Below are 10,836 nucleotides of genomic sequence, written 5' to 3'. Positions count from 1 at the left end.
AGTTCGGAAAGACCTAGTGAGTGAAGCCAGGCAGTTTGGAAAGTCCTGCTGAGTGAAGCCAGGCAGTCGGGAAATCCTGGTGAGTGAAGCCAGGTGAAAATCCTAGTGAGTGAAGCTAGGTGAAAGTGAAAGTCCTGGTGAGTGAAGCCAGGCAGTTGGTGAAAGTCCTGGTGAGTGAAGCCAGTCAGTTTGGAAGTCCTGGTGAGTAAAGCCAGGCAAGGGAAATCCAGATGGGTCAAGGTTGACCAGACATCTGGTGAAAAGTCCAAGCAGGGAGTTTGGCACTGGAAAAGTCCAAGTATGGAGACTTGGCACGGAGAAGTCCAAGTATGGAAGCTTGGCACATGGGAAGTCGGAGAGGGCTCGGAAGCTCGTTCTCCGGACTGTGGTCAGAGAGGGCTCGGGAGCTCGTTCTCTGGACCGGATGTGGAAAGTCCTGGTGAGTGAAGCCAGGCAGACGGATATGTCCTGGTGAGTGAAGTCCTGGTGAGTAAAGCCAGGCAGTTGTGAGAACCCTAGTGAGTGAAGCTAGGTGAAAGTCCTGGTGAGTGAAGCCGGGCAAGGGAAAATCCAGATGGATCAAGGGTGATCGGACATCTGGTGTTGAGAAGGTCAAGTAGGTCAAGGGAGTGATCGGATACTTGACACAAAGAGAAAAGTCCAAGTGGGTCAAAGGGATTGACCGGACACTTGGTGAGTCTTAGGTCAAGGGAGTGACCGGATGCTAAGCATGATGTACCAACAGTCAAGGTTGACCGGATGTTGGTTTGAAGGTTTTGGACTTGGTTTGGGCAAAACCAAGCTCGGATCGATCGCTGGATCGATCCAGGATACATGGTATCCGGATCAGTCCGTGACCGATCGAGAACCAAACAAGTAGCTCATCGAGTGTTATCTGATCGGTCCGCAGATCGATCAGAAACGATCGAGAAAGCAGGATCAAAGCATGCTGATCGGTCCCCATGACCGATCAGACCAGCCCCAGACCGATCAGGTCAACGGCTAGGTTATTTCGGGCTTCTGTGTTCTGGTCTTTTTGCTTGCAGGTTCGCAGGTTAGCCAGGATATCAGGGGATATAAGAAGAGATCGAGGGTTGCTGACTACTATACTCTTCTTCTTCCTCCTCGAGCTGCTGTTCTTCTGAAAGTTGTGCTTGAGCTTTGCTGAGCTCCGAAGCTTCGGGGGAGCTTCTTTAACTGAGTTGTTTGTTGGCATTCGTCCGTGAAGTTGGTGCTTCATCCGAGACTTCAGTCGACGAGAAGGCAAGCGATTATTTGTACATTTATTGTGTATTTTGTTCTTGCTCTTCTTTGTACTCCTTATTGCTGTTGCAAAGTTCTTGTGGCGAGGTTTCTCCACCCATAAGGAGTTTATATTAGCCGGTTTTCCGGGGACTCATCCACCGACGGATTGATAGGTTTCGTCCACCTTACGGACACGCCGAGGAGTAGGAGTTTCATCTCCGAACCTCGTTACATCGACGAGTTTGAGGTTTGATCTTTCCGCTTTCGTTTCTATTCATTTTATTTCCGCTGCGCTAACCCTAATTTGTAGAAAGAAACGTGATTTTGGGGTCGGCTATTCACACCCCCCTCTCTAGCCGCGATCATCGATCCTAACAAGTGGTATCAGAGCGAGGTCGCTCTTCGTTGGATCAACACCCGGGGGAGCACGAGCTAGAGAATGGATCTATTTGGAGAAGATGTCACGATTCCACCCTTCTACGATCGCGACGACTTTGCGTTTTGGAAGGTAAGAATGAAGTACTTTCTTATGACTAACCTTGAAAATTGGAGTTGTGTTCAATTAGGTTTCAAGCCTCCGATGGACAAGAAAGGAGAAACCCTAGAGAAGAAGGAGTGGACCAAGGAACAAGTCCACCAATCCCTAGCCAATGATGAGGTATTGAAAATTTTTGAATTTTCTTTACCTAATGATGTTTTGTGTAGGATAGGTGGATATAACGATGCCAAGGAGTTGTGGAACAACTTGGCAAAGTTCCATGAGGAGAACTCCACTTCAAGTCATGAAGAGGAGTCAAGTGAGCCAAGTAGCTCACTTCATGGAGAAATGGATTTAGAAGTTGAGGGCCACTCAACATCTAAAGAAGAAGAGGAGGAGAGTTCTTCTTCAAGTTCGGAGCAAGAAGAAGAAGCTTCTACCTCCGGAAGGGATGAAGGAGAGAGCGTTCATCCATCCTCAACTCTAGGTAACTCAAGCCATTTAGTTTCTAGCAAATTACACATAATGTGCTTTGAGTGTAGGGAATTTGGGCACTACAAGAGTAAGTGTCCAAAGATGATTAGAAAGACTCCACCGGCGCCAAAGGTCAAGAAAGCCGGAGTCCCGATACGCAAAGGCAAAGAGCACGTGGTGTGCTTTCAATGCAATCAAAGGGGACACTATAGGAGTCAATGTCCGAGGGGGAGGCAACCTCACAAGGACAAGAAGACGAGCACATCGATAGGGGGAGCTAAGGCAAACCCTAAGGTAATCTCTAAGGCTCATTTTTGCAATTCAAATAGAACACATGCTAGTAGCCTTATTGCTATTGCTAATAATGATAAGCATGTTAATTATAGAAATCGATACACATGCTTAGGTGCCAAACATGTGAGCCTAGATAAGGATAACACTCGGAAAGCCAACCCTAGGACTAACTCATCTAAGGCTAAGGAGAACCTAGGTAGAAATCCCAAATCAACTAGACACATGCCTAGGAATACCTCAAAGAAAAATGAAAAATTAAAAATTGAGGTATTAGAGAAGGAGAATCAAGTCTTGAGGTCAAGACTTGATACTTTGGAAAAGGCTCTTAAGAACTTGGAGAAGTCATCTCTAGGGTTTAAGGGTCAAAAACCAATGTCCAAGGACAAGAAAGGTTTGGGTCACAAATCTAAGTCCCAAGTGGTCAAGCCCACTTATCACAATGTACCATTCGATTATGGAACAAAATCTAGGGCTAGGAAGACCATCACCAAGGTCACAAGGGGAGTCACCCCTAGAGTTGATCTTGATGAGTCCCAAATGACCAAGGCTTCAAAGCCTAGGAGGGTCATTAGAAGGGTTGCTAGGGAAGTCATCCCTAGTGAATACTTAGTGAACCCAATGAGCTCAAATAGGTATTGGGTTCCTAGGAGCGTGATTTCATCACGCTAGATGAGTTAGGGTGTGCCAACCTTACTTGAATAGGTAGTTAACCTAATCATGGCAAAAGGTGGCACTTTAGGAATTTTCAAGGTGTGATCAAGCCTTGAAAATGAAATTAAGAGTTATTCCTAAGGTGATTAGAATGTGCCAACTACATTTGAGGAGTTCTCTTAGGTCAATCTAATTGGCACATAATGATCTAAAAATCTTGAGGATATGACTTTAGGTCTATTACACTTAGGAATATAGAATTTTATGGCAAAATGATAAAAATTATCAAAAATGGCAACTAAGGCTAGAATTAGGTATTTTCTATACCTTTACATGTTATTTGCCATATATTGTTTGCCATATGCCATGTCATGACATCATATTTATTTTATGATCATTTAAAATGTCATGATAATGCTTAGGTTAGTTTATATGTCATGCTTTATTTAAGTTTCATACATTATGCCATGACATCATGACATTGGCACATGTTATTATGTATGATATCATTTTATGTCATGTCATCATTTCTTGCATTTATAATCAATGAAATTGATTTAAGGTTAAAAACATAATTTGATATGGAGATCAAATTGATGTTTAGAAAATGCATGAGAACTTAGCTTAAGATGACCTAAACCCCTATCTCACATCAAAATTGACTTGAATGTGTTTGATACACCTTAGATGTGTGTGAGATATTAAGATGATGAGTTAGGATCAAGGTGCATAGTTCTTGTACCTAGATGAGCCTAATTCTAAATTGAGGATCATAGGGAAAGCTTGTGTACAAGTCATGTACATTTAGCCCAAAGATTGTGGTCCTAAATTAAATGGTTTAAAATCATTTCAAAATTGATTTGAAAAACCTTGATGAAGCTTTTCTAGTAATAGCATTAATCATTGAACAAGTTGATACAAAGATAAGTTAACTTTGAGCTATTTCAAAGACTTTTGAACTTTGTATCAAGATTGAAAAATGGAAGTTATTTTCATAGAAAACTATTTTTCCATGATAGTATATGTTATGAGGAATGTATCCTCAAAATTTCACAATTTTTCGAATTTTCTGTGATTTTCTAGAGGTTTCTGAATTTCGGGAGAAGGAATCAGGAATCAGAAATCAGAAATCAGAATTGTGGACCGATCAGAGGGGATTCTGATCGGTCCAGGGGAGCCTGGATCGGTCACTGTGACCGATCCAGAGGGAGCCTGATCGGTCTGGTGACCGATCAGGGCGTGCCAACCTGCTGAATTTAGACTGTTTGTCTGAAATTGCAGCTATGGGAGTGGTGCTTTAGAGTTCTAAAGGTTTGAAACTCTCCAAGACATTGTTGGTGCAATGGTCAAGGGGGAGTTGACCTTTAGGGGGAGTTTTACCTATTAGTCAAGGAGTAGTTGACTTTTAGGGGGAGTTTTTACTCGTCGAAATTTTTGAGGATGAGTGATTTGGGATTATCACTAAGTTAATTGTTGAATTTAGTATCAAGGGGGAAATTAAGGGTTTCAATGAAAGGTATGGGACTTTCATTAGGGAGAAACTCTTGACCTTGATTCACTCCTTTTGATGTGTGTCAAAAAGGGGAAGAATGTCTAGAGAATGTTCAAGGAAGAACATTGGAGTTAGTGAGAGAGTTTGTTGATCACGACGAGTGAAGTTGTGAACAACAATAACTTACTCTTCAGGGGGAGAGTTTGTTGATGTGTGCCAATAGGGGGAGAATGAAGGGTTTAAGTTATGCCTTCATTATCTAAGAAGGAGGTTGCCTTCTTAGAAGGAGAATGTAAGGTTGTAACTTATGTTTCATTACCTAGTGGCAGGAGGAAAGTTGAGGCAATTGGATTAGCCTAACTTAAATGTATTGTCAAACATCAAAAAGGGGGAGATTGTTGGTGCAATTTCCAGTAGGTCAAGGTTGACCTAGTTGACCAAGCGTAAACCTTGGTCATGGTTTCGATGTTTGACAATAGAGAAATACATGTAGACATGGACAATGCAAGTGCAGTTGTCCATACGGAGAGATACTGATCAAGGTCTGATCAGGTTGAATGAAGAAGAGTCAAGTAGGTCAAGGTTGACCGGATACTTGACTGGGAAGTCCTAACTGGGATGTTAGGCAGAATGAAAATCCTAGTGAGTGAAGCTAGGTGAAAGGGAAAGTCCTGGTGAGTGAAGCCAGGCAGTTGGAAAAGTCCTGGTGAGTGAAACCAGGCAGTTCGGAAAGTCCTGGTGAGTGAAACCAGGCAGTTCGGAAAGTCCTGGTGAGTGAAGCCAGGCAGTTGGAAAGTCCTGGTGAGTGAAACCAGGCAGTTCGGAAAGTCCTGGTGAGTGAAGCCAGGTGAAAGTCCTGTGAGTGAAGCTAGCTGGTGAGTGAAGCCAGGTAGTTTGGAAGTCCCGGTGAGTGAAGCCAGGCAGTTGGAGAAAATCCTAGTGAGTGAAGCTAGGTGAAAGTGAAAGTCCTGGTGAGTGAAGCCAGGCAGATGCGAAACCCTGGTGAGTGAAGCCAGGTAAAAGACCTAGTGAGTGAAGCTAGGCAGTTTGGAAGTCCTGGTGAGTGAACCCAGGCAAGGGAAATCCAAATGGGTCAAGGTTGACCAGACATCTGGTGAAAAGTCCAAGCAGGGAGCTTGGCACAGGAAAAGTCCAAATATGGAGACTTGGCACAGAGAAGACCAAGATGGAGACTTGGCACGGAAGGTCGGAGAGGGCTCGGTAGCTCGTTCTCTGGACCGGACGATGTCGGAGAGGGCTCGGTAGCTCGTTCTCCGGACTGTGGTCAGAGGGGGCTCGGTAGCACGTTCTCTGGACCGGACGAAGTCGGAGAGGGCTCGGTAGCTCGTTCTCCGGACTGTGGTCAGAGAGGGCTCGGTAGCTCGTTCTCTGGACCAGACGAAGTCATAGAGGGCTCGGTAGCTCATTCTCCGGACTGTGATCGGAGAGGGCTCGGTAGCTCGTTCTTTGGACCGGACGAAGTCGGAGAGGGCTCGGTAGCTCGTTCTCAGGACCAAGTAGGGTTTAGGGCTGGGAGCTCTAAACCTGGATCGATCTGATGACCGATCCAGTGATACGCTGGGTTATCTGATCGGTCTGGTGACCGATCAGTAACCAAACAGAAGTATTCTGTTGCTTATCTGATCGGTCAGCAGACCGATTAGTGATCGATCAGAAGGAAATCACCTTCGGGAGGGAAAGGACCTGATCGGTCATGGGACCGATCAGGGAAGGACCTGATCGGTCTCCATGACCGATCAGGGAAGGGCCTGATCGGTCTTGTGACCGATCAGGACCCTTGTGGACCGATCAGGATGAAGCCTGTTCGGTCCACATCCTAGACGTTGCGTAGCAACGGCTAGTTTCTTCTGTGTCTTCTTCGTAGGTTATAAAAGGAGTTCGAGGGCCTGTATAGTGATTTCTCTTCTTCTACTTCTGGTTCGAAGCTGCTGCTTCTTCTTCTTCACTGCTGTGATCTGAGCTTTGCTGAGCTCTTTGTTTCTGAAGCTTCGTGTGAGCTTCCCCGGCAGGTCAGCTGCTGCTGTTCTTCCGTGAAGTTGCTGCTTAGTCAACGGAAACCAGTCAAAGGCAAGAAAGGTGTTTTACATTCATATTGTCTGTATTTCTTGCTGTATTTCTGTACTTCATTCTTGCTGTTGCAAGAGATATTGTGGTGAGGTTTCTCCACCCAGAAGGAGTTCTTATTAGCCGGTTTTCCGGGGACTCATCCACCGACGGATTGATAGGCTTCGTCCACCTTACGGACATGCCGAGGAGTAGGAGTTTATCTCCGAACCTCGTTACATCGACGAGTTTGAGGTTTGATCTTTCCGCTTTCGTTTCTATTCATTTTATTTCCGCTGCGCTAACTCTAATTGTAGAAAGAAACGAGATTTTGGGGTCGGCTATTCACACCCCCCCTCTCTAGCCGCGATCATCGATCCTAACACCTAAAACGTCTATCTTTCGTGTCTTGTAGGCATTGGTCAAGGGGGAGCATCTATCAACTTGGTTTGTTGATAGTAGATGCTCCAAGCATATGACCGGGGACAAGTCACTCTTTACTACCCTTCAAAACAAAAATAGAGGTAATGTGTCGTTTGGTAATAATGGTAGCCTTAAGGTTATAGGAGTTGGAGACATTCATATATCCGAATGTCTCCAAATCAAAAATGTCCTTCATGTCAAGGGGATGACCTTTAATCTCCTAAGTGTCAGCCAATTGTGTGATACGGGTTACACAATTGAGTTTCATTCAAGTCAATGTTTGGTCAAACACATTGACACACTTGACACGATACTAGTAGGCACAAGGGTAGATAACATTTATCAAGTATCTTTTAAAAGTGCTACTAATGTCTCTGCTAAGTGTTTCATGTCAAAAGAAGAAGAATCATGGCTTTGGCATAGGAGGTTGGCCCATGTGAACATGAAGAATATTCGAAAGCTGGCCAACAAAGGATTAGTGCGAGGCCTACCAAGCATCAAGTACTAAAAGACAAAATTATGTGATGCATGTCAAAAGGGTAAGCAAACAAAAGCGACTCATAAAGGTAAAAGCGCTGTAAGTACATCTAATGCTTTAGATTTATTGCATATGGATTTATTTGATTGTAGTAATGTCATTTCATTGAATGGAAGTAGATACTGCTTAGTGATCATTGATGATTTTACTAGATATTCATGGACTTTCTTTTTGAAAAATAAGGATCAAACCATAGATATTTTTGTTTCTTTTTGTATAAGAACTGAAAATGAAAAATCAACAACAATTAAAACAATTAGAAGTGATCATGGTGGAGAATTTCAAAACCCTAGATTTTTAGAATTTTGTTAAGAAAAAGGATATAGGCATGAGTTCTCTACTCCAAGGACCCCCACAGCAAAATGGGGTTGTGGAGAGAAAGAACCGAGTCTTGCAAGAGGCTGCACGAAGCATGCTCAATGAGTACTCACTACCGAGCTACCTATGGGCTGAAGCTGTAAATACAGCCTGCTATGTGCAAAACCGAGTCTTGATACATAGGTTTTTAGGAAAGACTCCCCATGAACTTTGGTTTGGGAAACCCCCTACAATTAAACATCAAAGGGTGTTTGGTTGTAAGGTGTTTATCTTGAACACCAAGGATCATCTTGGAAAGTTCACGGCTAAGGCTGATAAAGGGATACTGGTCGGGCACTCTCTCATCAGCAAAGCCTATTGAGTCTACAACAATAGGACTAAATTGATTGAAGATTCCTCGGATGTAGCATTTGAAGAAATCCCTAAATCAAATGATCAATCGAGGGATGTAGGAGAAATTCAATTTGAACTTAGAAGTCTAAGTTTGAATGATCAAAACATAGAAAGAGTCGAAGTTGACTCCGATGATGATGAGCAAAGGCAACAAAGGGCTCAGGCTGATCCTTTGCCTGATACTAAGTCCTTGCCTGTGCCTAGTGAGACCACTCATGAGACCCCGCCAACACCAAGGCAATCTAGGATAGCCTCTTATCATCCCCAAGACCAGATTGTTGGAGACATCCAACAAGGGGTTAGGACTAGATCATTCTTTAGAAATGAGTCTAATGAGGTCGACTTAATCTCAGAAATCGAACCAAAATTAGTTGGTGAGGCATTGCACGATCCTGACTGGATCATAGCTATGCAAGATGAGTTAGGTCAATTTGAAAGGAGCTAAGTGTGGGACTTAGTTCCTAGACCTAAGAAGACCACCATTATTGGAACCAAATGGGTCTTCAAAAATAAGTTAAATCAAAAGGGAGAAGTCGTAAGAAACAAGGCAAAACTTGTAGCCAAGGGCTATAGTCAAGTCGAAGGCCTCGATTATGATGAGACTTATGCTCCCATGGCCCGATTAGAGTCCATTCGTTTAATGCTAGCTTTTGCTGCACATAGAGGCTTCAAGCTCTATCAAATGGACGTTAAATCGGCCTTCTTAAACGGTTTCATTAAAGAAGAGGTCTTTGTTGAACAACCACCGGGGTTTGTGAATACCGAAGCACCAAACCACATGTACAAGCTCAAGAAAGCTCTTTATGGGCTTAAACAATCACCTCGAGCTTGGTACGAAAGGTTGTCAACTTACTTACTAGAAAAGGGTTTTGTAAGAGGTCAAATAGATCCAACACTATTTCTGCGTAGAGATGGTGAAAACATATTTGTAGCCCAGGTGTATGTCGATGACATAATTTGTGGCTCAAATAACAAAGACTATTTGAATGAATTTATCACTCACATGGAAAGTGAGTTTGGATGAGTCTGGTGGGAGAATTGACATTCTTCCTTAGACTTGAAATCAAACAAACTCAAGATGGCATTTATGTCCATCAGACAAAATACACTCAAGAGGTGCTCAAGAAATTCAAAATGAGTGACTCTAAGTATCCACTCCAATGGCGACAAACACTCGCCTTGACAATGATGAGAATGGAAAACCAGTTGATCTAACACAATATAGAAGCATGATCGGTAGTCTTCTATATCTCACAGCTAGTCGACCAGACATACTTTTCGCTGTGGGCATGTGCGCTAGATATCAAGTATGTGCCAAGGAATCTCATTTAATTGCAGTTAAGAGAATCCTGAGATACCTTAAGGGCACAATTAGAATAGGTCTCTGGTATCCTCGTACTGAGTCTTTTGATTTGATAGGTTATACCGACTCCGATTATGCTGGGTGCAAATTGGATCGGAAAAGCACTAGTGGGGGTTGCCAATTTTTAGGTTCATCATTGGTTAGTTGGTCAAGTCGGAAGCAACATTGCGTTGCTCTCTCCACGACCGAGGTTGAATACATTACCATGGGAGAGAGTGTATCACAATTGTTGTGGATGATCCACACCCTAGAAGATTATGGGCTTTCGTATAAGGGAGTGCAAGTGTTGTGTGACAACATCAGCACAATAAACCTAACGAAAAATCCAGTCCATCATTCAAGGACCAAACACATTGAAGTGCGTCATCACTTCATTAGAGATCACGTAGCTAGGGGAGACATTGCTCTCACATATGTTGAGTCAAAATCAAACCTAGCCGATATTTTCACCAAACCCCTTCCGGAAAATGAATTTAGTCATTTAAGGAGAGAATTGGGAATGTGTTTGGCTCAATAGGCCATTAGGACTTCATCATGATCAATAAGGACAATTAAAACGACAAGAGAAATTGGGAAAGTAATTTGGGCAACTTGGGGACATCTCACAAAAACTATAAGGTTTAACAAATTATTTTTGTTTGCTAGAAATGGGGTGAGATGCTAGGATCAGCCAAATTATTCAAAATGTATCATGAATCCCTTGAATAATTAGGTTGAAGAGACATAAATCGAGTATGGGGAAGACCATTACATAATTCATGTGTATTTGGTTCCTAGATCTTACTCATTCCAACCAAGGAAACTTGGTTGGACCTTTACGTAGAAATTATCTAACTTTGGTTGATGTGTTGATTGATACCTTTCATGATTTTGATTGAAAATAGGACAAGTTATTGAAGTAATGATAGCAATTTGGATATATTTTAACAAACTCGAAACTGATCATAGCAAGGATGTGTTTTGAACCAGGTAATAAATAGCCTGAGTCTTGATTAATACCTTGGTTCACTATAGATCATAGTTTCAGAAGTTTTTCTGGTTTTGAAACCTTAAAGTTCAAAACATCTGAACTCTATGCGTTTGGAGTTGGTCTGAGTTTTTCT

The sequence above is a fragment of the Zingiber officinale genome, chromosome 4A (assembly GCF_018446385.1).
Source record: "Zingiber officinale cultivar Zhangliang chromosome 4A, Zo_v1.1, whole genome shotgun sequence".
NCBI classification, from domain to species: domain Eukaryota; kingdom Viridiplantae; phylum Streptophyta; class Magnoliopsida; order Zingiberales; family Zingiberaceae; genus Zingiber; species Zingiber officinale.
This window is presented reverse-complemented; position numbering follows the sequence as displayed.